The sequence below is a fragment of the Chelonoidis abingdonii genome, chromosome 7 (genome assembly GCF_003597395.2).
Source record: "Chelonoidis abingdonii isolate Lonesome George chromosome 7, CheloAbing_2.0, whole genome shotgun sequence".
NCBI classification, from domain to species: domain Eukaryota; kingdom Metazoa; phylum Chordata; order Testudines; family Testudinidae; genus Chelonoidis; species Chelonoidis abingdonii.
In genome coordinates, this window is record NC_133775.1 from 16,865,760 (window position 1) to 16,893,492 (window position 27,733).

Here is a 27,733-nt window from a genome sequence, read left to right on the forward strand (position 1 = left end):
CTGGAAAGTCCTTTTCATTCACAATTATTTCACAGATGTTTTACTGCTGTGAATATAATATGTAAAAATGCTCAAAACATTTAGTAATGCACTTAACTAAAAATAAACAGTTTTTTAAATCCACACATGCTGTTGTTTAGATTAAACATTGCAGAAAATTCTTCTTAAACGTGAACAAGACGCACCATTTATTTTCTAAATGAACAAACAAGGAAAAAAACCAAAGAACCCCATAAAACAGTCTGTTTAAAAAGAAGTTGGGCTACATGAAAGATACTTTATTTTAACTGAAATGAATAATTCAAGAACTTGTACAATAGATATGTTAGTTACAAATAATTTTAAGATAAGATTTCAATTATTGATGGAAGAATAACAGTTTTGGTATTCCGTCTGAGTCTATAATGTCTAGTATAATCTAAAATATACATGTATTAGTTATTTTTACTCCAAAACCTTCTCAGAGTTGCTACAATTGTTTAATCAAAAGTAAGATACAAAGCAGATTTTAATGTTCTAAAGGCAAATAAAGCTTTTAAAATTACCTCATGCATCTTCTGGCTGCACAACAATCTCTGCTGCATAGTGCTAAACTTCAGTTTGGGTACTGCCAGCATACAAAGAGATGAGTGAATACCCCTTCCATCCATACGGACTCAGCTGCCAGCCCTGGGATATGCAATTTTGCTTTTTAATGACTTGAAAACAATTTGTGTGTCAAATGAGTGAGTTTGTTTTCTTTCTGGAGCAGGTTCTGAACGAGTTTTTAAGCCACAGTCATCTACTGTATTGAACTATTATGACCAACTTTAAAGGTTCTGTGTCCTTCTGATGAAAGGACCTGTTATAATGAAAGAAAATGCTTTATTAAAAGCTGGGTGTAGTAATCTGTCTCTCAACCTCAGGCTCTTTCACTCCAGTCTACATTATGTTTATAGCTATATAGCTGGAGATAATGGTGATTGGTTGATTGGATGATTAGTAAAAATGAATAGATTTTTATCTTCGGGTAAAGCAGCCTGCATTTTTAAAAAGAAATAGAGGCTTTATCATATGGAGTTCTGATGCTGACATTATCTTCTGTCATAAATAAGGCTATATTAATGCATCTCTAAAAAATACACTTTTCTACACTGCAGCTAGTGTGTTCTCTGTAGCCAGCAGAAGGACTGGCTAATGAAATGTATCTTTTGTCCTAGTAAAACAAAAAATGTAAAGTTTTTGTTTTAACCTGAGTTATAAATGTTTCAAAGTACTTTAAGTAAGGTTTATAGCATGGGTATATTTAAGAATAATTACATTTGTCACAGCAGTTTAAGAAATCTTTTGAAATCTGATCCACTTCTCTCATGCTTTAATCATGCACATCCAGAAATAGATATTAATGTAGCTTTACTGTGTTGTGACATCGCTGGTTGAAAATGTTCACAAAAGTTTACAGAATTTCTTTTGATTTCGACCCCCACCCCTTTTCAAATCTCTTAAACAACATGTAAAATATCAGGAGTTGGAAAAAATTGTGTAAATGAACTTACTGGAAAAATGATAATGGAACATTTTATTTAAACTTGATGCTGTCTGAAAGACACTATAAAATATTAATCAGACAAAAGTTCTGCTGGTTTTTGCAGTCTTGTGTTTGTAACAAATATATATTGCTGTACTTGTTTTATAAACATTTTGTTTTCAAGAATGCACGAATCCTAGCAAGTTGGTATGCGATGATGTTGGTCCATTTAATGAGGAAGCCACCTGTACAGTTCCTTTGTCTGTGAATTTTAAATGAACATACTATATACGTGGGGAACATTCTTGTTTACGGTATGTCACTATACTATGTAAAGATATTGAGTCAAACGTACTCTCAGTTTACATCTGTGTAAATCTAGAGTCACTGCATTGAAATGAATGGAGTGGCTCCAGATTTAGTCACCTGTGTGACTGAGAGCAAAGTTTGATCCATTATCTAGAATTTCTTAATCAAAATTGTTTTAAAACACAAACCGTTGTCCTCTTCCAAACTTCTCTAGAAAGATGCCTTATTAATAAATAAAAAGCCATTTCAAAGGAGCACATGTAACAGTTAACATGCAAACTATTGTTATTGTGACAGTTAAAATGGATCCTTTAACTCCAGTAATATTCCAGAATTAATGACGGGGTTTTTTATGGACAACTAAGAATACATATTTCAGTATCTCCTTTTATTTCTTTAGGTGCTACCATATTACAAATACAATTTAAAAAACCCAGTTCATGTAATGAATATGCTGGAATCATCTCAAAGCGGTCATTTTACTAATTTAAATGTTTTTAAAACATCGGTTCTTTGCTCTGCAGCTCTTGATAAATATTTTTCTTTCGTGCCTTTCGGTCAATTTTCTGGGCAAGTGGTTAAAATTGTTCAGGTAATCTCTGCAGCAGCTAAAGCATAAAAATGATCAAAATTAGTAATGATGAGTAAATTAAGAATGCGTGAAATCCTCAATGTAAAGTATTAGCACAGAGGGGAATGTAAACAGTAACATATTTAATGAGATGAAATGAAACATTTATTATCTGGAAACTGATCATTCTTCAAAGATGAAAAAATGTCTGTCAGCGTAAAAGCCTATAACTGCTTGTTATATATGTTAAATGGATTCTAACTACCCTAACATGCTGTTGAGTTGTACTTGGCTTTCCTAATTTTAGCCTCCTGCAGAGAATTTACTAAATAGCAAGAGATTTACATATATTAATAGTTATCCTTGGCATGCCATTATGAAAATAACAAAATGGAAACAAAATAATATTGCACTAAAGATTTTCCGTACACAGTTTTGTAAAGTAATTTCTTTATAGTTATAAACTCTTCAGCAGCTGTGAAATATATTTAAAATACAGTTTTTTAAAAAATGCCTCCCTCTTTAGTGTTTTCAGATGATTACCAAATGTAACTTACACAATAGTAATTTGCTTACATTTATACAGTGCACCATTAGATATACTTCAGCTGCTCAAAAGTCTCTTGGTTTTTTGTTATTCTACTGCTGCTTCTTTAGTGTATATGCATTTGTTCTCCTTTATTTTCTATTCTCTTTTTCCATCACCTGTCCTGAATATTGTCAGGAATGTTTCTAATTTAAAGCCAAAGGAGTTAGTGCCTGATTAGAAGACAGGAAATTGGAGGATTAAACTGTCTGGTTGAACTTCCTTTACTATCAGCACTCAGTAACTTGCACTGGATTACAAACTCAACAGGACAATTTCAACAATGTGTCATTACTTCTGTTTGTTTTAATTTTATTTTTTTGTTAAAAAGCAGCAAAATGGGGGAAAGAGGCAGATAGTGACACTAAGTCAATAGATCTGTGCAACATTGACATCCGGTAGTCTTAAAACATCGTCATGTCTGTATAAGTATCTTCATCCTTAGATCTGAGAGTTCATTCAATTTCAGAATATCAATGTATGTAATATAGATGTATTAAATGAACTTTAGCTTGTAAACAACAGAGCGGCAGATAATGAAATACTTTCCATGAGGAAAGAATGACGTTATTTTGGTAAGAGGAGAATGCATCACATTAACCCTTATTCAGCCCTTTCCCCCTCAGAAACATTCAGGTTCACTGTAACGTAATGGTATAGCCAGGCAACATCCTAAGGGAGGGAAGTGAGAAAAGCCAATTTATCTGGAAGACTTAACTCTGATTCCTAGTACTACCAACTGCGCCAGGAATCTCAAGTGTGATGGTTCAGTTCATAGCTTGCCAGGTGAGAACACTTCATAGAGCCATTGATAACAGACTGGGATATGGAGAGGGAGTATTTCTTTTTAAATTTATGGGCTAATCCATCTGCTCCATTGACTTCAGTAGAATTACTCTAGGGATAATCATGGACCTCTATTACCAAGTTTACTGTAATACATGAAAATAGCAAATAATAATGTGGTGGGGGGGGGGGTTAGGCTCTCTCTCTTGTGCTGGATACCTAAAAGCAGGGCCAGCTCTAGCCATTTCGCCACCCCAAGCCCGGTGGCACACCACGGGGGGCACTCTGCTGCTCGCCGGTCCCACGGCTCCGGTGGACCTCCCACAGGCGTGCCTGCAGATGCTCCACCAGAGCCCCGGGACCAGCGGACCTTCCGCAGGCACACCTGCGGGAGGTCCACCAGAGCCGCCTGCCGCACTCCCGACAACCGGCAGAGCACCCCCCGTGGCATGCCGCCCCAAGCACGTGCTTGGCACGCTGGGGCCTGGAGCCAGCCCTGCCTAAAAGTAGCTCTAAATTTAATCTGGGATGGACCTTATGCCTTTCTGTGCTACCACTGTCCACCTCCCTTTCACATTATGTACTATACTAAACTGGGATCCCAAATGCCAGTGAAGATTAGAGCAAACAGCTGAATGGGAGGAAACGGGCACTGGCTGATAGCAGTAGGTCTGCGGCTCTGATCTGCAGAGATTTACTTACAAAGGCGGTGGGACCACTCGTGCTTAAAATTAAGCATGAGCTTAAATCTCTGCAGAATTAGAACTTTAGATTGATAAACTAGAAGAGTTACTAGGAATGGTTGGGAACCACCGATGTACATGGTGCTTTTTGGCTGCTTCTGAGATGTGTGGGGTTGAGTCATCCAACAGGACACCCAGACTGATACTAAGAACAGGTGAAAATAGAAGTGGAAGGAATGTATCTTTTTAAAAAGCTTAGTTGATAAAGATGGATCTGTTTCAATAAGAATATGAAAGATTCTGAATCTCTCTCTAATGAAACAGAAAATATTATGAACTATCATTTAATTTGCACAGAGAGGAGAATGGAAGGTTTATTGGTGTAAGCACTGATTTAAAACTCAGAGATCCCTGACTCTCAATTCTAGCACTGAATGATTCCCACTGTGGCGGTCAGCAACTCACTTCACCTCTCTCCGTCAGGTGATCCATACTTATCTATTTTCCTGAGGGCACTTATTTATTTTTTAAGATGTTGTGAGGATAAAAGTTTGGCAACTCACTTTAAAGATGAATAGTGCTAAATGTTCATAACTACACAAGGTCCTTTAAAAGAGATAAAATATTCTAAGTGTGAATCAGTGGCTCAGACTGGGGAAAACATTTTTTAGTTCACTAATATCTTTGGCCAAAATCTTTATGAAGGCAAAGCTCCCTTTAGCTTTACTGGGAGTCTTGGCTAAGCAAGGACTGTGGGATTTGAACCTACTAGCAATTACAAAGCTCATTTGAAAATGTAAATTCTTCACATATGCAAACACATGCACAAACACTGAGGCCCTGATCCTGCTTCCATTGAAATCAGTGGCGAAACTCTCCTTGACCTCATTGGTGCAGAATTAGTCCTACATAATAAATAAATGAAGCCAACCAGATTGGGACCCCATAGTGCCAGGCACTGTACAGATGCCCCAAAGCCGTGAATGAAAACGTATCATAATAAAAATCACAGATCTGATTTCCAAATACTAGATTACTGAAAAGTAGTTGAGTGATATAAGAATTCAGTAGATGAGAGAAAACAGATATATTGGCTAATGGAGTGGAATTCAAACCATTTGCTACATATAAACATATATTTTCAAGAGAGTTGCCAAACACAAACTTAACAATACAGCTAGAGATTTGTTAGAGTGTGGTATAGTACAGATGCCACGTGTTTTGCAGACTTTTACTACCAATAATTACAATGTCTTTGCTTTCAAAGGAAAACATGCTGCCCTTGATCCACACAATCAGCCCATATTTATTTCAAAACTCAAGTGGAATTGCAGACATGGATTAAGGCTGTCTGTCGGAGCTGGGTAGAAATTGAAGGCTGTATGTAGCCTCATTGACAATGGCTAAAACAGGACTACTCAAAATACATCCGGGCATAGTTTGCCATTGATCAATGCACATTTCTTAAATCAATGGGAGTCTGGTTCAAAAATATTTATGGTAAGATTCAGCCCCTAGCAAAGTGCTTCCACATCTGGAATGTAAAGTAGAGATTATTTTGCCCAGAAGGAGATGGAGAAAATGAGCCAAATTCTGCACTCAAGTACATTTGCTATTGAATTCAGAGGAGTTCTGCCTTATTAACACAGGTGTAACTAAATGCAGAATGTGGCCTAAAATGTATTTGTAAAGCAAATGTGAAGCAGAGGTCTTATACTTTCAAGGTTAGTATAACCCTAAATTTGGCCTAAACTACCTGTTTTATTTTGTATAACTCTGTACCATCCATACCTTTATATGTTTCTTCAAAATCAAAACAAAACAAAACACCACACCCAAATTCTCCAAGGAATTCTCTTCAAACAAAGTGCAGTGCCTAGAGCTAAGTACTCATGCTCAAACCCCTACAATGATCATTGCCAGGCCTGCAGGGGCAACCCTGCAAGAACACATTTGTATGCATGTGCAGCAAGGCAGGGCCACCCAGAGGTTTCATAGGGCCTGGGGCAAAGCAATTTTGGGGGCCCCTTCCATAAAAAAAAAAAAGTTGCAATGTTATAGAATACTATATTCCTGTGGGGCCTGAGGCCTGGGGCAAATTGCCCCACTTGCTCCCCCCTCTGGGCAGCCCTGCAGCAAGGAAATGTTTTGGTAAGATACAGATTTGTTTCAAGAATCCAGCTGGTTACTGAGGACGTCAAAGCATTTTCGCAATTATTTTCTCATTCTCAAAGTTTAATATTGATTCCATATTACTAAAAAGCACTGAGTTAAAAAGAGAAGTTTTTTTCTATTAATATTTTGCTTAAATATACTTTTGAAATATTTACTTTAAATAAAGAACTCCAAAGCTGCTGGGCCACAGGTGATCTGAGACCACGGTGCAGGGAAGTTAACATAGATTTGGAGAAGGAAACATTTCTTCTCCGACCACTATGGAATGCCTCATTAGGCATACTGTGCTGCTCTATTCCCAGAAGCAGAGCTTCTTAGTAAACCAAGATTGATCGCCATATGACAAATGATGTTGGGGAGGGGTGAACTCCACAAAAAAGTCCTTGCTCAGAACAGGCTCTTTTGCAGGTGACTGAAAGGAAGCCAGTCAAGAATTTTAAGAGCCATCACTCAGAATCCTGATGTCCTAACTAGGTTCTAGCTGGTTAATTATATCTTGCCTTCCTGGCATTTCAACTGAATACAGTAGTCTTCTTCACTTCCTGACCCAAAGTATTGTGTAGAGTTGCTGTGCCGTGTTAAGCAACTACTGTGTTCCATCGTTGAGGTAGCTGCATTTCAATGGTGATCCTGCTACATCCAACAAGGACCTCCCAGGGATGTTGCGAAAGCTTAATTTAAAATGTGTAAAGCACTTTGAGATTCTCAAATGAAAGCAGCTATTGAAGACAAAATGATTTTTTTTTATTATCTTCCCGTCATTGCTGGCTAGAAAGCTGAAAACCTCTTTGCTCATTCATCTTGGCATCACTCAGCACTTTTAATTACCCCAAATCCTAAACCTAGTCTGAGATAGTTTACTTCCAGACACTTTCACCAAGGACTTTTTGAATAAATTATTGCTACATGTGCATGTGCGCACACACTCACATTTTGATAGCCGGGACTTAAGAATTTCAGATTCCAGTATGATAGAGAGAAATCACTATCACAGTGCCAGGGGCCAAATTCTGATCTCATTTTCACTGGTGTACATGTGGAGCAACTCGGTTGACTTCAGATTTACACTGGTTTAAATGAGAGTAGAAACTGGCCTTATGCACTTCCATAGTGCTTAGCCTCTGACCATCTCAGAGCATTTACAAATATTCATTAAGTCTCTCATCACTCTTGTGAGAAAAAACAACGAGGAGTTCTTGTGGCACCTTAGAGACTAACACATTTATTTGGCATAAGCTTTTGTGGGCTGGAACCCACTTCATCAGATACATGGAGTGAAAAATATAGGAGCAGGTATAAATACATGAAAGGATGGGGGTTGCTTTACCAAATTAAGCTAACAAGATAAATCAATTAACACCAGGATACCAAGGGAGGAAAAATAAGATTTGAAGTGGTAAGAGAGTGGCCCATTACAGACAGTTGACAAGAAGGTGTGAGTAACAGCAGGGACAAATTAGTATTGGGGAAATTAAGTTTAGGTTTTGTAATGACCCAACCACTCCCAGTCTTTACTAAAGTAAATAGTTCATCATACGTCTGATGAAGTGGGTTCTAGACCACGAAAGCTTATACCCAAATAAATATGTTAGTCTCTAAGGTGCCACAAGAACTCCTCGTTGTCTTTGCTGATACAGACAAACACAGCTACCACTCTGAAACATGCGAGGAAGGTCACTAGCAGTGTACCTATTTTACCGAGGGGGAGTTAGTTAAACTGACTTGGCCAGGGTCAAACACAGACCAATTGCAGAGGTGAGAAGAGAAACTAAGCCATCTGATTTCTGGAACCTTGCTCTGACAATTTGCTTACATGCTTACTCTTAGGAACAGAGAGGACATGCGTGTGTGATGTACACACAGTCTGATTTTTACCAAAAGTTTTTCTTCATCTTTCTATCTGAAAACATAGGTTTGAAAGGGGAAAAAATGAAGGAAGGACTACTTAAGACAGAGGTTTAAAGTTGGATGGATTACCAAGCAGGGCTGCCCAGAGGATTCAGGGGGCCTGGGGTCTTTGGCAGCGGGGGGCCCCCACTTCAGCAGTAATTTGGCGGCGGGGGGGTCCTTCCGCTCCAGGACCTGCCGCCGAAGTGCCCCGAAGACCCGGAGTGGAAGAAACTCCGGAGGCCCAGGCCCCGCAAGAGTTTTCTGGGGCCCCCAGAATGAGTGAAGGACCTCGTTCCAGGGGCCCCAGAAAAACTCTTGTGGGGGCCCCTGCAGGGCCTGGGGCAAATTGCCCCACTTGCCCCCCCCCCCCCGGGTGGCCCTGTTACCAATGTGTCAGAACTACCACAGTGGACAGCAGCAAGCTTTCAAAAGCCATGTCCAGATACAGCTACATCTAAAACAACTTTTAAATTTTGCTGTTGCTATTAGATGTTTGCAGCTCTTATAAAACATGCTAGACATGAGCATCACAAAAAATTCCGATCTCCACAATGTCAGTCTCTAACTAGTAGAGAACAGGATGAGATGTATGCGTAAGGCAGATTATCCTACATCTCCCTGCTGCGGGATTCTGACACAATCCACATTCACCTCTGCTGCTGTTGGCTCACATGTACTGCACACACCTAGTGGTGCTGTGGAGGCCGTTCTCTGTTGTGATGGGAAACTATCCCTTCAGCAACCATGGTAAGGTAAATTCATCATTTATAAAGGCAGAGCCTGACTACTCACATTCTGCCATATGGGATCAAGACAATGATTGCTGTAGACGTCGAGCACACACAGTTCCCTCATGTCCAAATCTCTATGAACAGTTCCCAAAGAATTTAATAGACAATAACTTTTCTATGAGTATTTTTGACTATCTTGTATAATTTAATAGAAAGTTATATTTCTGCTCTTGGATTCTCTAGGGTGGTTTTGAAAAGACCTCAGTCTTTAGTAAATCCCATAGAATTTTATAGTAATTGCTATAGAATCCTATTACATTTCTGTAGATCCCTGTTCTCATCCATATTCAATTCTGTAGTGCTCTTCCACGTGGAAATATGGGGATGTCCATTCTCCAGGTGACTAGCAACGAAACAAAGGGGTTATACTCTTAAATTAGTGGAGTTGCCCCAGGGTGAAAATCTCAGACTGGTGAGAGGTGCTTATCCCAGCCATTGGTTTCTGCTATAGAAGAAGAAAACTGAAGACAAAGAAAATGGCCAATGAAAGCCCGGTTGTTCAACCACATTCCCTGGCAGGTGGAGAGAAAAGATTTGAGCTAGAGGCTACCTTTTCTGTCATTGTGGTGACTGATGGTCAGGAGATCGCACTTGCTGCACTCTGGTGATGGGGATGAGGATAAGGACAATCTTTCATCTCTTACTCTATATTACTTGTAGGTCAATTTTATTTTCTACTAAAAATCCAGGCCTCTAACAATCAGACTGCCATCCTCCTTGGTCCTCCACCTTCCCTGGAGCATCACACAGGAGAATCACATTGGTTTACAGCCAGAGTTAACAACTTCTTGCTTCACACTCACACATGAGGGTTTGAAGGGCTGGAATTGAAGATGAGGAGCACACTGGTGTGAACTCTATGCTGGGGCCAATCCACAAATTGAAGCCAGGGAACTGTTTTATTGATTGAGAAAAGAGAGGCCCCTCACCTAACTCTGTGGCTTTTCTCTGTTTGTCAGTCTGTCCTAGGGTGACCAGACAGCAAGTGTAAAAAATCGGAACGGGCGATGGGGGGTAATAGGTGCCTATATAAGAAAAAGCCCCCAAAATCAGGACTGTCCCTATAAAATTGGGACATTTGGTCACCCTAGTCTGTCCATAACGAGAGAATTTTTGAACACCACATCTGATCCATTCCAGCATTTTCAGGGAGATATATATGCTTCAGTGGGCAGAGCCCTATTGGCTTTGGTGAAAACTAGAAAACTGGAAAAGCCAGATTTCAGCTGGAGTAAGTGAAAGGAAAATCTCTCCCATTAGTGAGCAACCTTCTAGTTATTTGTTTTATGGTAGTGCTCATGATGTACCAGCCATTTTCTAGATATTCAGGAATCAGCTCAGTTCGCTATAGGCAGCACAGCAGAAGTGGGACTGTATGAGAACCTTACATGTGGACAGGATAAGGGATTTGGAGTTAGGGTCAGGGAGATCATACTGTGCAAAAACAGGCCGTGTGGAAGGAGGCATGGGGTGACTATGTGGCAAGCAGGTGGATGAAGGTAAGAATATGGGCAGAGCGGAGGCAATGAGGTTTGACCAGGAAGGGTAAGTGAGGAGAGGCAGAGATATAGAGTCTTGAGGATGGTGACAGGAATCTTAAATTTCAGGTAAACATCCGCTCGTGTGCCTTGGATTGAAACACCTGTCCAAGTGTGCGTTAGTCAGCCCGTGAAAAGCCGCTAGTCCCAGTGAGTTTGGTGAATGTAAATTCTAACATGTGTATGAGCAGGTGTAAGACTGTCTAATGTGCATGAGCACATTTTAGAATGGTAAAGTTGTGCACTGCAGGCATTTGCATCTGCAAGTTGTAGGTGATTGGGATACTAACCTAAAACTTGGGAGTTCAATTCCCTGCTCCACCACAGATTTCCTGTATGACTGTGGGCAAGTCACTTAGCTGTTCCATGCCTGAGTTCCCATTTGTAAAATGGGGATAATAGCACTTCCCGAGGATTAAAATGTTAGATTGTGAAGTGCTTTGAGATATACCGATGAAAAGTGCTGTATAAAAGTTAAGTATTATTATATGTGTGTGTTCTCACAAATGGAGACACAGTGTAATTCTACTGTCTTCAGTGGAATTCCTCTAGATTTACACTTTAACCTCTCCACGCCTCACCTTCCCCATCTGAACAATGGGGATAATAAAACTTAACCTCCATGGAGGGTGTTTTAAGGCTTAATTAGTGTTTGTGAAGGGCTTCTAGATCATCTGATGAAAGGTGCTATAAATGACACATTTCATGTATGACCGAGAACATACTTAATGTTTTCATACGATTACGGAAATTAAACATGGAAAAGACCTAAATGGTCATGTAGTCTCAGTTTGTCTCATGACTGTCTCAATTTTTACTGTGTATTTATTGCTGATTTTATTGTACTTGGCTTATCAGCCAGATACTATAGGTTACTCGTATAGCATATGCTGCTTTCACTCTAGCACAAGTTAAAGCAATATGAGTTGTTCACTGAATTATCATTCTCAAAAGTTACATGATGATACTATGGTAAAACTTGATTTAAAAAGCCTAAAATGATAGGCATGCTTACCACATGCCTCCAGACAAAGAATACTTTGTGCATTTTTCTTTCTGCTCAGAATGTGTGTGTCACTATTCTAAATAAAACAGGACAGTTTTGTAAACTGATGGGATTGCTAGGTTTTCATTTAAAAAGAATAATTATTGGATTAATTTTCAATTTATGCTCATGAAGAAACAAATGTGTACTTTAAAAAGATATTAGACATATGCTATACATATCTACTTGTGTATCTATATAAGATATTAGAATAGTGTTAGCAAAGCCCATAATTATTAATCAATTCAGTGATTTGTACATTGGCTGAAATGAATGGCTTTGCATGGCATTCACTGAGCAATTTTGTGTTTTCATTGCATTGAGTGAAGGTTTATTTATCACATAAGCAATGTTGGAATTCACGACCAAGTGCAGTTTGTCCAAGTTGTTTTCTACGCGACTATTATTTTATTCCATAAGGCTCTCTTACTATTGATACCTTAGGAGGGAAGTTGCACTCTGCCTCTTCCATCAGTGTCTGTCAGCCTGCACATGTAGGATTTGCATCTGCGCAAGGTGCTTTCTCAGCTTGATTTTAATTAAAAACCAGGTAGTAAAACCAGGGGGAAAGATTTGTAAAGATCTGAAAATATCTGAAGTGTAATGGCTTGTATCACTGTATTAGTCATGAAGCAGAAGAGGAGAAATGTTGACATGATTTGAAAGTAACATTGTTGAGTAAATGAAGACATGAGAAACACTTGCTAAACTAAATGAGCTCTGCAGTTTGGTGCACATTTGTGTAATTCCATTCGTTGATGCTTCAAACAATTTGCAAGAACAAAAATAGAAACAAACCCATTAAGAAAAAAGATGGCTTGAACTATTTATTTTTTATTATTTTTAAAAACTGCTGCAATTCAGCTGCCATATTTCATGCCTGACAAGGGATAAGAAGTGAGCACAAAAAATTTTCACGATACTGCATAATTCTATCCATTTCCCCAGTTGGTGACAACAGACCTTTGAAGTTTTGATTTTTGGGGTTGACCTAATAAGGACCTCTCCTTCTTTATGCACAAATGTAGTTGTGAAAAGGAGTTTTGATGCACTGTACCTCCCCATAGCATCTACAGTGGCTGTTTTTAGCTGATAATAAAGCACTTTTTCCTACCAAATTATGGAATGAGGTGTACGTAAAATAGAAAATATTGTAGTTTGAATGTCTCTTGCAGAATAAAATAAAATGAGTATGACCATACACTTATTTTATAATACTATTTTGTGACTGATTTTTCTCAGTATTGGAACTTCCTCTGTTTGGGAAGGGTCTTTTTTTTATAGTCTCTTTTCGCTATGTTAGCTCCCTATATGCACCTCTGACATTTACTCATCTAGCCTGGATCTTTACCTTTGTGCCATTATACTTGTTGCTGTTACTCAGTTAAAAAGTACAAGTAGCCACAGCATTGCCAGCTGCAGTCCCAGACTGGATCATTATTCCAGATTTGAGGTTAATCAACTGCAAATTCCATTAGCTTCATACAGAGTGAAAATAAAGAACAGACGGTCTCGCATGTGAGCCAGAAGTCAGGTGCAGCACAATAAAGCTAGCCTTCAGGTAGAGGTGTGCGTTTTTTCCCCTTTCAAAAGAACATTCCCTGATGATAAGAGGGTAAGGATCAAATGAAAAAAGGGTTTTCAGGGAAGCTTTGTAGAAGCCCAAATCTCTTAAACATCTTTCCTTTTCCAGTGACCAATCTGAGTTCTTTCTAGCATTTTATTCCCCCCCACCATCCCGTTCTGAAAACTGTGGAAAGCTGCTATTGAGGATTTTATTCGCAGATGTAACATCCTGTATTCACTTGATTGTTCCAGTAACTTTCAATATTGCTTAAAGAAATATCAAAGTGCAGCTATATGTACTGTATTGTAAAGAAATGCAGTTTTTGTGACCAAAAACCTATTTATTAAGGCCCCAATCCTGCAAATACTCATGCAGTGCTTACTGTTACTCAAGTGAGAACTTCCAGTGACTTCAGTGAGACTGCCCACACATGCAAAGTTAAGCACAAAAGTGCTTGCAGAATTCAGGCCTAAATACCTTTCTGCTTTTTTTATTTTGTTAGTGTCGAAATAGCACTTTTTGCCATTAGTTGTTTTCTAATTAGTGTATTGTCTTGAATAGTAGTTTATATTTTCCTTTTATCTTGGTTTGTTTTTGAATAATGGGCCTCTTATTTCCACATGTAGTAAAAGTTATTCATGCCAAAAAAAAAAAAAAACCACAACACCTGGAGTTAAAGCTGCAGTTGTCTGAAAATGATGCATCTGACACCGCTAGTTTCTCAGTCAGAGCTATTGAGACAAAATCTTTGCTATTAAAATTGAAAAAGGTGTAAACATTTGATTAAAATTGGTACATTTAATATGAATTGTTTACTGGCCTCTTTTCTGCTGCAAATTGAGAATTCACATTAAAATGACATTACTTAAATCATTTTGATGTGACTCTGATTTTTCTTTTCCTCCACATAATTTATCTGTGTAATCAGTCTCTAGGTATACAATGAAACAAATATTTTTGCTAGATAATTGCTTGGATCCCACTATAAAGGGTTAGGGAAAATATTGCAACCATTGAAACAAAAGATTAAATAATCCAGTCTCTGGGAACTATAAACTAACAATCGCTATCACAAATAGGCCCTTTCTAATTATAGTTTGTGGTAGAATGAAAGATGCAATTGTCTGGAAGTGATGAATATGGGATCCATGCTGGCTTAAAGGTCAAAGGTCATTTTATGCAAAGGTCCCTTTCTCTCTGGCACCGCTTCCTTTGTATAGCAAAGTTTGGCAGCTATCTCTTTGCACTTCGGCTACCTGCCAATGCAGCTGGTACTGTGCAACTGTCTTGTACAGCCTACAAAGCATCACTCAGCAACCAGCAGCTCTGCATGGGGCCCCTTTTCTAGGATGACAAAGATAGGCTATGCGTTCTGCCATCTATGCCCATTAAAGGGACTCTTAAATTGCATTACTACAAGTTGTTGTTAATTATGTAGTAGTCTCTGGATTTCTATGATCCTTTTAGGGGATGATAATCTTTGCTCTGTGCTATCAGTAGAACTATTAAAGTGTGAGGGATCTGTATTTGCTGGATAAAATATAATGTAAGTACTAATGTAGTAAGTCACTCAGGCATAACCATATGACTGAAATCCTCATCTTGATTATCTGCCTCATAGGTTAGTAGCATATGCAACAAATAAATCAACTGAACCAAGCAGATCACTGGTGAAGTCATATTTTTACAACTTCACGATTCATGTTATAGTTAGGGTTGAGAAAGTGTGTTTGTTGTCAACCATTTATCTTGAGACCATTGTAAAACTGATTTTCATAATGTACTGTGAACTGAAACTGAGATTTAACAAAATGAAGCTGCTAGTTAGGGCTTGCTTTCATTCTGCTTTCACATAACAAAAAATAAACAATTTCAAAATGAAGTTTAGAAGCCATTTAGAGTGTAACCAGTATTCCCTTGTAGAGTTTTGAAAATAAAATGGGAGCATTACACGTGGAATTCTATATACTTTTTTCTTATGGTTCATTTTGTTTCCCTGTATCATTTCTTCAACAAACATCTTTATTGTTACCAGTTGCAATCTTAGTCTTCCTCAGTGTTTGACTTATGTTTGTTTTCCCTATAAATATCTGGAGTGTGTTATCCAATTCAACCATGGGATAAAAAGTGCGACTCCTATGTCGGGTCTCAAGTCAACAGACCTGATTCTGATGGATATTTTCCAACCATTGTGATTCCAGTGACTACAGCTGAGTTATTCCAGATATTCACTGGTGCAAAAAAGATCAGAATCAGTCATCATGATATGTACAGATGATTTAGCACATAGATCCCAGTCATTTTAACTCAATTGGTGTCATCTGGCGTAGCTCCATTGAAGTCAATGGAGCCACACAGAGGTACACCAACTGAATTTCTAACCCCTGCTTTTTCCAAAGTTTAAAAAAAAAAAAGTCTGGAAAAGAAAATACATGAACCCTGCTTATTTACGACTTTTTTTTCCTGCTCTCTGCACTATTTATGATCTTTCACAAGCCTCCTGTATAGCTGGCAAGTTTCCTGAGTTGTGCACTAGATTCTAGAATGGGAAACAACACCAGCTTCACATAATACCATTGCAAGAGTTACAGCCTGGAGAACCACTTTCATTTCCTCTTTTGTTCAAATTACATGAAATGTGGAACACAATAGGGGGAGAGGAGAACCTTTTGTCTTCAGTTTCTACCATTCCTCCTTGTGTCTAATATTCCATTTCTTGCATTGTTCCAATATCAGCTATTTGAAATAGTTATATATAATTTAACATTATACAAAAGTATTATCATATCAAACATAGTGAAATGGATTCCAAAAACACCATCTGGTATTTGGGAATGCACTGTGAGTTGGGAACGTGAGAAGAGATATTCTTTGCCACTTTGCTTGGGACCCAGCCATTAGCAGTGTAATTGCCAAGAAAAGGTGACAGGCTTCAGGCTTAATGCAAGTGAGGATTTTTTTTTTCCCCTTCTCCTGCCCATTAACTCTATGAGTCCTAAAGTAGATGCAAAAGGCACTCTAAGGGCATCACAATTTTGAAAAACAATAGGCTCCCTTAAATTAAAAGACGAGGGGAGAAAACAATGACTGGGTTTTTATAAGAAGAGTAGAATTAGTGAAAGCGAAATAAGCTTTTTAGGATGTGGAAAGAAATCAAGACATTTATTCTTTAAAGCTACGGTGCACTGTAAAGAATTTTTTCTCATAAGAAGTGGATTTACAATGATTAGAGTTTTCCAAGCTTTATCCAAAAGCTCGTTTCAAAGCCGTCATCACTTTCTTCTAATCCACCCAAAATTGCAAAACCCATATTGTGAAGGTCATCTGTGGCCATTCTAAATCTGTTTTATTTCATGTAGTATCTAGTCTTCCTCTGTCTCTCCCGTTCTTCCTCTTGTTCCTCATTTAGTGGAGGAGGCAGGAAGGAAAAAGTTGATAAACCTTTGTAAATTCTTAGATTGTTTGTCGGGGCAATATTCTGGTGTGTAACCCTCAAAGGGATGTGTAAAGTCTAGTTTTTATGATTTCTCATTGATATCCTAGGACAGATCCTTGGCAAGTGCAAAGCCAATGAATTAGACTAATTTTTCCAGACTGAGGATCTGACAGTGTGAGACCAGATCAGTCAAAACAGGTGGGGGACAGGGAAGGAAAGGTGATATTTGCATATGGATCAAAGTCTGTATCATATCTGCAAGCAGGCAACAAAACTTTGTAGCAGAGGATGAAAATAAGAGAACAGCAAAAGGAATGTTGGAATCTTTCTCTGCCTTTGTTACCTTTAACTTGTGAAATACTGCTTTATAGCAGTTCTGAACTTAAAAAAAAAAAGAAAAAAAAAAGGCCATGCTGATTTGTTTCAGTACGTCATAAACTGTGAGGCTACAATAAGTCTGCTATTAAATTACACAAAATAAAATGATTTCTGGTGGGTGTATCTAATGCTTGCCAAATTAGACAAAGTGAAAGTTAACCCTCTTCGTCTAGCTCTTGTTTTTAAATATTTGTCTTTAACAGACATTTGCATGTACCGTGAAAGGGAACTGAAAACTTCTTTCTATCTGTCAATTTATGTACACGTGCAAAGTTCTTACAGTCTCCGTACCTGAGTCAGGTGAAATGTTAGTCACCACAAGTTATTTTCAATTACATTTAAACAAGTTTGTTAGTTGAGGAAATGCCAGGCAGTCCTTGTGATGATTTTTTTTTCAATTAAATTGTGCTGAAAACATGATACACCTCCTGGTCTAAAGCTTTCTGCATGTAATGCAGATTTTCAGTGAGGAGTGTGAAAATTCAGTGTAAAGGAGGTGGTGGCAATTCAGCATACACCAAATAGCCTGGGGGAATGATCATGGGGGTTGTGAGCCCAGACTTCCCATGCCTCCCACTGACCTGCCTCAATAAAACTTTGCCCTTTTGCAGTGCACTTTACAAACATTACTGAGTTAGGTCTCACCACACGCTGAGAGGTGTGAAAACAAGCCAGACTTTTCACATAGGGTCTGATCCAAAGCCTGTCAAAGTCAATGGGAGTTTCTCTTGATTTAAATGGGCTTTGGATCAGGTCTGAATTTTCCCCAGCCCTACTCTGCTTTTGGTACCATTTTCTCTTGAAAGCACTGAAGTTGTCACAATTAGGACTAGGATCCCTGTGCTGAGGTTTGTTTATCTAGTGAGTCAGAGTCAGGCGTATTTGGCATTTAAAACCCTACTAAATAATAACCCAGTGTTGTACGGCATGGCACCTAAGAAGGAGGATATGTATCTGGCTCATGCTAAAAATAAGGCATTACTTTTCTCAGCAGAAATCACTTTCAGTTTAATAATAATAGTTTTTTCCTTATCTATAATAGTTAATTTTAAAACTATGCAAGAGTAAGTCTGTCAGCACAGAGATTTAATGAAGTTTAGATGGGCTAAATAGGGTCATGATTACTGAGCCCCATGCCCAGGAAACTGGCTTTGAATTTTATCACTCACGTTTTTCTTGATAACAAGCCAAACAGAAATACTGAGCTGCTCTGAAATTGGTTCCGTTTTTGATACTCAGAGAAGCTCTGCTTTCCAGACCCAGTTCTGTTTGCAATATTGCTGTGAGGTAAATATTCTATCGATTCTACAGATGCAGAAACCAATGTCATACAGGTTTCAGAGGGGTAGTTGTGTTAGTCTGTATCAGTAAAAACAATGAGGAGTCCTTGTGGCACCTTAGAGACTAACAAATTCATTTGGGCATAAGCTTTCCCATGAAAGCGTATGCCAAAATAAATGTGTTAATCTCTAAGGTGTCACAAGGACTCCTCGTTGTTTTTAAGGTCATACAGTCAATTTAGTGGCAGAGCCATGAACAGAATGCAAGGGACCTGACTCCCAGTCCCCTGCTCTAAGCAAACCCCACTAAAAAAAAAAAATATTTTCCAAACCCAATATTTAGAAAGACACATTCTTATAGGGAAAACTCTATATAAGAGCTAGGGAATATTAGTAAAAATAAACAATAATACTTATATTATAGTCCTGCCTATAACAGAAATAGCACTGAGTATCTAACTGTTTCTTTGCTTTACTTCTTATCAAGGAATAAACTTAGGTCTTCAGTGTCAAAAAATAAATAACTCAACAACCAACTGTCCAGAGGTGTATTCAGTAAACTGATATTACTAGAGATGTTTAGTCACTGTAGAGTAACCACAATGTACATGAAATAATCAATGCTGTATGAATAAGAGTAATAGTACTTCTCCACAACACAATTATCCCTCCCTCCCCAATACACAGGGAGGAATGTAGTAAAACATTCAGTAGTTTAGAGGTGTCAAAATAATTTGCAGAAGCTAATTTACTCTTTGCATTTAGCCTCTTTTTCTGCCTCTGAGCATTTTCTTGAATTTGTTCGTTTGAAACTGCGGGAATTTTGTGTGTATGTATGTGTATAGATTTGGGGTTTGGATTGGGGTTGGTTTTTTTACTCAGTGAATTGAACGTGAACACTTCAGCACGAGTGGGCAAAACCAGACCTGTGCTGGTTAGTTGAAATAGTCATGTCACATGGAATTTTTTCTGTTCCATCATCGGTTTAACACACCTCATATAGGTCCTGATCCAGCAAAAACTTGCAGTAGGTAACATTAAAGTACACAGGTGAGTAGTCCACTAAAACCAATGGGGCTTCCCATATTGCATAAGGCTAAATGTGAGATTTTGCAGGATGGGAGCCGTAACTGAGAGGACAGCTTGAAGAATCCTCTAGGCTTTTGAATGTCTCAGGGAGAAGTAGTGAGAAGAGAATTAAGGGAATTTTAACCTTTTTTGGGCCACATAACCCTTGCCTGTCACATTAGTTGGGTGGGTGCATGATTTTAAATTTAAGTGTTTCTCCGGCACGGCTCTATTCTTGAAGGTTGTGGTCAGATCGTTGTTTGACTCATGTCATTGCCTGCATGCCAGGGCTCTGGCAAGGGACTTGGGAGGAACATTTCCCTTTGCTGTGCATTCGTGGAACTCAAATTCGGTAATTAGAACTCAGATGGAAAGCTGTCGTAATAGGAGCAGGGGCATATCAAAAGAGAGAATTCATGTTCAAATCTGAGTGAATGCTTACGTTGTGATACTAAGCCAGTTCTAGTAGCTGGGCCTGTTGGCATGCTAAAAAGACCCTTCCACACAATGTAACTTAGAAGCGTTAGATTTTCCTGTTAAATAGCTGTCTTCTTTGTCTTAGACTCCATATACTTTCCCTTCCTAGTCTGAATGTTTACAGGTTTGGTTTGGTTTTCCTATGACATAATGATGGATTGTAAAAGTACAGTCAGAAGTAGTTTTGAAATAAAAATATTAAAAACATTATTACCTGCCCTACCCCCACGCCATACCTCTCTTTCTTTTTCCTCCTGTTTTGATGGCAGTCAGATAATGCAGATGCCAAGCAGTGGAAGATATTTTTAAGCAGTAGCATCTGGCTTCTTGGCAGGCTGCACAGGCAGTTGGGTTGGTTGTTTTGGAGTTGCCTCTGGGTCTGTCACGTGTTTTGGCATCCGATTAATTGTCTAGGCCGCCTTGTCTTGTTGGACATATTTTTTCTTTGACTCACCTCTGATTCTGAATTGTCTTTATTTTCCTTTGCCAATGAACAGCAACTTTAGCAGATCCTGGGTTTGTTTATATAAAAATATTCTTATTTCCTCCATTCCCAGTGTATGACTCAGACATCTCGTAACTGCCCAAATCTCACCACCAAAGGCGGATTGGATCACTAAGAATGCTGCGTACTTGGTATTCAGGTCTTTGTCTGACAATGAACATTCTCCTGCACAGATATTTTTCTGAGATGTAAACTGTTCCAAGAGGGGTGGGGGGTAACTTTCCTGTACATTGCCAAGGAGAGGCATCCCAAAAACAAACAGAACCATCAAGACAATTTCTCCTGGTAGATCCTGTATGTGCACATGCTTGCGCTAGTTTTTTTATTATTATTATTATTTTTGTGTTTTGCTTTCGAAGCTGCTCTTTGAGGAGTTTCCACAATGTCTGGAAAAAATTGCAGCTTGAATTATTAGCCCTTCTACAGCACATGCAGCATAAAACTATCACTTACAATGGCATAAATGCTACGTGTCTGTGGTGTTTTGATTTCTTAGCATGGTGGATCTTAGACTTGGAAGCCAGTCATGCCTTCAAACAAAACTGCCTGCCTTCTCTTCCCCCCGCCCCCCACCCAATGATTCATTGAAGAGGTTTTCTTAGCATGACCTGCTGCAGCCAGCCAAGCTAACCCAGAATTTTTACGACTGTCAGGGCACTGAGGCTGACAAACAGGTGGGCTCACAGCAGGGAACAGAAGCAAAAGCCCCAGCACAAGTTATGATTTTTTTTGTTTAGATGGCCAAATGAAATCTAATTAAACCAAAGCATGTTTAAATAAGCTTCATTTAGCTTCCCTATTAATAACAGCCGCTCTTTTTTTATTAGTGCTATCATTTCTTTGTCTCTTCTCACACTCCTGGGAGCTCAGTGAATTATTTGTTGGGAGGGCTCGGGGGCAGGGGTATTTATATGTCTAAAATCTTGTTTTGGAGCTGTCCTGTGAACCAGCCCTTGCTGTGCTTGCCATCATGGAGATGTAAGTCTGTGCTCTCAAACTAAAAGGAAACCACGCTCCATGAAGAAATTATTTTCCTTCCAGAGGGAGGGCAAGTTGAAGTGGAAAAACTGATGCTTTTGAAATAAGTTGCTATTACTTTGAATGTAGCCTTGCTTAACGAAGATTTTAACACTCTCTGCTGTAACAAAAATCTCTTTGTGCCCCTCCCTCCCCCCTTCCCCCCACTTATTTAGATCTGGGAGAAAATGGAGAAAACTCATAGTATGCCTTTTTTTAAATAGCTCCTGAATGTCCATGTAAATAAAAGCCATTTCTTCCATTAATTTATTGCTGAAGTACATATTTAGGAACCTTCACATATAATGTCACTGTAAATATCTGGGATATCAGAGACCAGCAAAGTGGTAGTGCTATGGAATGAAGTTCTCTATGTATCCACAGGGCAGGGTAATAAAAGCAGCTGGGATACACATTTGTTCCTACAGACTTCCAGTGCCCTCAGTCTGGACATGGAATATCACTGGGAGGTAATTTCATAATCCGCTTCTCGGCCAGGTGGAGTCTGCCACGACTGGAACATCTGATTCTAGGAAATTAAAAATGGAAAGGGAAATCTCCATTTTCAGGGTTTCTAAAGGTAAATTTCTAACCATATATCATGCAAAAATCCTTGAAAATGTAAATTGATCACTAAAGATGAAAGGAACAAGCATCTCTCTTTCACACACACACATACACACACACATTTACATAAAATGAATCAGAGTGGAAAGACAGTGTTGTCAACTCTCGCAATTGTATAGTGAGTCCCGTGATACTTGACATTTTACTTAAAGCCCCCAACGCTGAAGACGTGCCTGTGAGAATCTCAGATTTTATATTTTTTAAAGTAAGTTTATAATCCTTATGGTTGCAGAGAAAAGCCTGAAAAATGTGGCCTGAGTGTACCCAAGGGCTCATAAACCAGATGGCAGAGAAACAGAATCCAAAATTTATTTTTAAAAACTCATGATTATTAGGCCAGCCCCTTTTTTTTTAGGGGGTCTGGCTCATGTTTTTTGGAGCACATGGAGTTGACAACACTGCAGTATCACAAAGAATCAACTTGCTCATCTCTCCAGGTCTTCCGCAAACAGGAGTCTGATATGTTTGAAATAGGGTGGGGTTATAGCAAAAAACTCTTCACAAGCCTGCCCCCAAAATGCTACAGCTCCTGAGAAATTCAGTCATTTCTCTGTTAGATTTCTCAGTGAGAAGAGACCACAAATCCTAGTGGGCTTTACTGGATCCTGTGAGGTAGATTTGTGATATGAAAGCATCGTATGGGTGTTTTCACCATTGTTTTTCTGTACCTGCAACGTTTGGCAGATACACTAGAAAGCAGCAATAAAAAACAAGATCGTTCTAAACTGTAGCTCCCTCCTGTGATACTGTCTTCTCTGGGGATGAGCAAATAGTAGAAAGCAACTTATAGCACTTCGCCAAATTATCCCTCTGGGACAATGTGGCTACACTAACTAACTAATTTTAGTACAATCTTCTTCACACTACTCTAAGTCTCCACAGGCATGTCTAATAGGAACCTTCGTTTTCAGGACTTCTCTTTCAGCACAGAGGCCTGGTCTACACTGATCTTACCTCACCTCCTTACTGCACAGGGTCGATTGCCACGGCTCCCCCGTCAACTTTGCTTCCACTTCTCACCAAGCTGGAGTTCCGCAGTCGACGGGAGAGCAATCTGGGATCGATTTATTACGTCTACATGACACGCGATAAATCGATTCCTGGTAGATCGATCGCTAGCGCCAATCCGGCAGGTAGTGTAGACATACCCTAAGAGTCTAAGATGAAAGTCTGCATACAAGATTTTTAACATGCAGCCGTATTTCAGTTTAGAGTCTGTACTGTTCACTTGGCCAACAATCAGTCAACAAAGAAATCTCCAGAAGTGTATGAATGCTTCCTAAATGCTCTTGAATCTCTTAATATTATGGAAGGCCTGGAGTCACTGCAGCTGGACAGACATACTTTGTAAGGATATAAACTCAAAAACCCTAAAGAGTTTTTCTTTATCTATTGGTGACTCAAAATACAATGCAGTTCAGTCCACAGTAACCAGCTGTATTTTCCCTTCTTATTGTTAACAAAGGCCACAGTCAAAATCAAAAAGTTACAGCAAAGCATTATTTATCTAGTCCTCAGTATTCTCTTCTAAGCACTAGGAACCTCTCAGAGTTGGTGGCCCTGTCTAGCTGTCAGTCTTCCTTCAGAGAGAGGCCTTTCCATTCTTTACAACAATGACGCTTTTAATTTCTATAAACTTTATCTGAGGCTCTCAAAGCATTTTGCAAAGAGTAATGAATTAGACTCCTGCATCCATTTGATGGGTGAATCACTTTTTCCATTTAATAGCTAGGAAAAGTGCGGTTAATTGATTTACTCAAGTTTATACAGTAGCTTCTGGCAAAACTGGGAATATGATTCTCTACTGCTTTGCATCTTGTGGTAATATTTCACACTCACTTGGCTACACATCAGAACGGGAAGGTTTCTATACTTACTTTGCACAGATGTAGCACAAATGCAAAACAATGGAAATCCCCTTATCACCTGACTTCTGTTCTCTTGCTTTGCCAAGATCTTTCTTCACCCTTCATTGGTTTGTTTTTAGGGCAGGTGGCCTCTTTGCCTTTTTAGCTGAATAAGCAAGGAGGTTCATCTGCTTCCCTCCATTGAGATAAGCTATGGAGGGAGGAATACCTAGTCCATTCTTGAGATGTTCCTCTTCCAGGGACCCAGTAAACCTGGCAAAGATCAGGGTTAGGATTCAGTATTAGTCTGCACAAATCCCCTGGGAGCTATGGCTGGTTCCTGTGTAGTCACCAATGACCTATAAACAGCCTGCCAGTGTGTATAGAGATGTTGGAAGTATCCCCTGGTATAAAAATTAGGGCACAGTGTTTGACTTTTGTAAAGCACTCTTCTGTCCCACATTGAAAGGGTTTATTGTTTGTGATGAGATTTTTTTTTCCAAAGCGGGAGTGCCTGGGCCACTGTTTGGTGAAGTTAGCCACATGGATTAGTTGCTTTCTCTGCTGCCATCCAACACAGGTGGAACTGGTGCCAGTATAGCAAGAGTCAGTTGCAGCCAACCTGATGTGGGCTGACTTGTGCATGAGCCTGTGTAGCTGTATAATTGCTTGGCATGTGTTTGGCCCTTCACTTGTCCCAAGTGGTAAATATGTGAATGGGTTTCTACAGGTAATGATTCTTATAGCCAGCTTCTTTCCTCTTGCCATTACACGAGTGGAAAAGGCATCAAAAAAGTTCGTGTTCATTGCAGAATACTGAAGATTCGTCATTGTTCAGAACTTCCTGTTACCCATCAATCTCTCCTGTACAAATGCACGGTTTGTTGCGTTTAATTTCAATGTCCAGAACAAGAGAACATCCTGTGACTGAATCATCGTCAGGAAAACCAAAACAAGTGCATTTCAGAAAATGTAGTTCTCAGTGTATGTGGTTGATTTGTGCTACAGCCAGTGTGACAAAGTTCCTCCTCCACCTTGGTGGGTCCTGCGCTTATTGGCGGATTTGTTCACCTCAGTGATCTTCCCTTCTTGTGGAACCCACAGTCTGAGTCAGCTTCTCCTGTGTCTGATCAGGAGTTGGGAGGTTTGGGGGGAACCCAGGCCCGCCCTCTACTCTGGGTTCCAGCCCAGGGCCCTGTGGAATAGCAGCTGTCTATAGTGCCTCCTGTAATAGTTGCAGGACAGCTACAACTCCTTGGACTACTTCCCATCGCCTCCTCCAAATACTCCTTTATCCTCACCACAGGACCTTCCTCCTGGTGTCGACAATGCTTGTCCTCCTCATCCTCCAGCAGTATACTCTCTCACTCTCAGCTCCTTGCTCTTGCTCCCAGCTCCTTACCCACGCTGCTTCTCCTCTGACTCCCCCCTGCCTGACTGGAGTGAGCTCCTTTTTAAAGCCAGGTGCCCTGATTAGCCTGCCTATTGGCTGGGCAGGTGTTCTAATTAAAGTAGCTACTCTACTGCCTTCTAGAAAGATCTTAATTGGCTCCAGGTGCCTTGAATTACGCTGGAGCAACTGCCATTTGGTTACCAGGGTACTAGGGATTTGTTTAGCCTGGGGCTAACATACCTGTTTCTCAGTACTTTACTGTAGCCATCTGGCCTTGCCCCATCACACCAGTAAAGAAGTGGCTTGAGATCCTGGCTGACATCTAGAAACTAAACTGAAGCACATCCATGGAAGAGAACAAGTGGAGACCACATATGAACCAGTAGTAAATCTGGGTTAAATATTGACCAGAAGCATGTGTCTGATAGTCTGTCCCACCAGTAAAGCATCTTGCAGAAATGTGTAAAAATCAGAGAGAAGGTGAGTGAGTTAATATCTTTTATTGGACCAACTTCTGTTGGTGAGAGAGAGAAACTTTGGAGCTTACACAGAGCTCTTCTTTAGGCTGTCTTTCTCACAAGAAGAAATTGGTCCAGTAAAAGATTATCTCGCCCACCTTGTCTCTTTCATATCCTGGGACCAACACAGCTACAACAACACTGCATACAACGGTGCAAATCAAAGGGAGAATTAGGGTAAATTCCTCCTCTGTTTACATGCTGAGACTTGCTGATATTTTGAGGTTATAGAAATGAAGTCCTAGGCATTCACCATGGATGATATTAAGGAATATCAGATGTTTTATTTACGGGGAGGATATTCTAAAATGACAGTGACATTTAAATATTACTCTAAAATGCAAACACAAATTTAATCTTAGAAAATGTGAGAAGGAGTATACTCATCATCTGTACTCTGCACTCATTTTCAGACCCTTAACCTTTTCTCTTTTCCCCTCTGTGCTTTCCATCTGACTCCTCCTTTGGCACACTCTACCAAGTAACAGAAGCCCCCCTCACTCCTCTGAGGGGAGAATATCATATTCTTCCCACTTCACTGCACTATTGGTCCCACCTCCTGGCTTAGAACTGTTCTTTTATTGCCTGATGGAACGGTCAGGCACCAGCAGCAATGTGAAACTGGTAATGCCAGGAGAGCAGGCTCATGGGATTTATTTCAGGAGGTTCATTGGGGACTCAAGCCAGGCATGTGTTCCACCCCAACAGTCAGACACTTTCCCTACCTGGCATAGTGGCCACCTGAAACCCTTGGCTATTCATTCATGGTGATGTGCTTTTTCTCTACACAATGAATCAGGTGAGCTAGAGCCAGAGCTTTTTACTAGCCTAAACTCCTCTTAGAGGGCTTGGTTTTGCATCTAATCTATGCATCACTTCAGTGCAGATTGTCTGTGGTTTAATATATGCAGCCAAAGGTTAAATTCATACTGTGTTCTCACAGGTGAGACTGTGCTGGATTGTGCCAAGCAATATAGTCTGTGCTTTCCCAGTTTACGTATTAAACCTACAATACAGGAGTAGGAAATCTCTGATTAATTATGTGCAATGAAAAATAGCATTACAGTAGATGTATGTAGTTTCTCAAGGAAATGAGTTGCTTCTCCTTTGAAGGTACATTTAAAGTGGAAGAGATAATTGGAATACGGTAGTACCTCAGAGTTATGAACACCGTGGGAATGGAAGATGTTCGTAACTCTGAACAAAATGTGGTAGTGCTTTCAAAAGTTTACAACTGAACGTTGACTTAATACAGCTTTGAAACTTTACTATGCAGAAGAAAAATGCTGCTTTTATCCATCTTAATTGAAATGACAAGCACAGAACCAGTTTCCTTACCTTGTCAAATCTTTTTTTTAAACTTTCTCTTTATTTTTTAGTAATTTACATTTAACACAATAGTGTAATATATATAGATAGATAGATATAGATATTGTGGCAAATTGCCAGTACTGTTCTGCTGGGTCTCGCGCTTTCTCTTCTCTGGGGTAGGTTCAGGGCGATATTGCTTGCCTCTGAACCAGTTCTTAATCATTCCCCTAGTGTCCTTGGAGGAGGGGAGTGGAGAGGGAGGGACCTGGGCCCACCCTCTACTCCAGGTCCCAACCCAGGGGCCCTGGGGTTGTGGTGAACCACTTGACTAGCGGTTTCTTCCCCTGGGTTACTTCCCTCTCATACCCGTCAGCTTGTGAAGGGCTTCTCGCCTCTCTTCTATACAAGCCTGGTGCCCCTTACCTAGG

The 27,733-nt window shown here is 39.6% G+C and overlaps 1 long non-coding RNA gene across 1 annotated transcript in view; it reads right to left on the reverse strand.

Annotated features, from left to right (window-relative positions):
• Nucleotides 1-361: 361 nt before the first annotated feature.
• LOC142047084 (uncharacterized) overlaps nt 362-27,733 on the reverse strand; it is a 154,612-nt gene continuing 127,240 nt past the window's right edge. The window contains exon 4 of the long non-coding RNA XR_012656231.1: nt 362-841. This is a non-coding gene — a long non-coding RNA (uncharacterized LOC142047084). The remainder of the gene's footprint in view (nt 842-27,733) is intronic.